Here is an 843-nt window from a genome sequence, read left to right as displayed (position 1 = left end):
CCAGGCTGATCCCCTCACGTGCACGCTCTCCCACAGAGGAATCACCCCCACTCGAGTACACGCACACAGGCTATCTCCCCACAGTTACCCACCTCCCCAGGAGGGAACCCCCCCCGCTCAAGTACAGCCCCATGGTCGTCCTCCCACGCACCTCCTCACGGGCAGGTCCCCACAGGGAGCGCCCTGCGCCCCACACCAGGGTGCTACGCTGCCCCCGGGGCGCAGAGGCCATGTGCCTCCCAGCACCCCTGCCTGCACAGCTCCGCTCCGTGGGGTGAGACGAGCCCCCAAGCCCGATCGGGAGCCCCCGCGGCCAAGGAGAGCAGCCGGGCCCCGCCACCTCCCCAGGCGCCCCACAGCCCCACCCCACGCCTGCGGGGATGGCAGAAGCCAGGCCTGCTCCGTGCCGGGGCAGAGGGACCCCTTAAGCCCCGCCATGCACCTCCCCTCTCTTATCTCCTTGGGCTAAAATTAACCCAGGACAAAGCTCAGCTCAGCTGTGGGCTCCCCCTCCTTCTCCGGAGAGCATGGAAGACAGGCGGCCCCTTTCCACCACCCTGCTCCCCGTCCCGGAGCCAGTGCCGGGGCCACCCCTGCCGTCCCCTGGGCTCTGCAGGGCGCATGGGTGTGTATCCCTCCCGGGACCGTCCCTGGCCCAGCTGATAGGTGGCTGATGGTGTTCCCCGAGATGGGATTAGGGCTGGCATGGGGTGGTTTAGGGTGGCTGCTGATGGGATTTACCCACCGGGGAGGAGGGGGAGAGGAAAGCACGGGCTCAGACACGCCGCCTGCATACGGTTCCTGCGTGCCCAAGCCTGTGTGTCATGGTGAACCTGTCCCAGC

This window comes from Egretta garzetta, unplaced genomic scaffold (genome assembly GCF_000687185.1).
Source record: "Egretta garzetta isolate BGI_Z169 unplaced genomic scaffold, ASM68718v1 scaffold775, whole genome shotgun sequence".
In the NCBI taxonomy this organism is placed as follows: domain Eukaryota; kingdom Metazoa; phylum Chordata; class Aves; order Pelecaniformes; family Ardeidae; genus Egretta; species Egretta garzetta.
The sequence above is the reverse complement of the archived record's forward strand: the minus strand, read 5'-3'. Positions refer to the sequence as shown.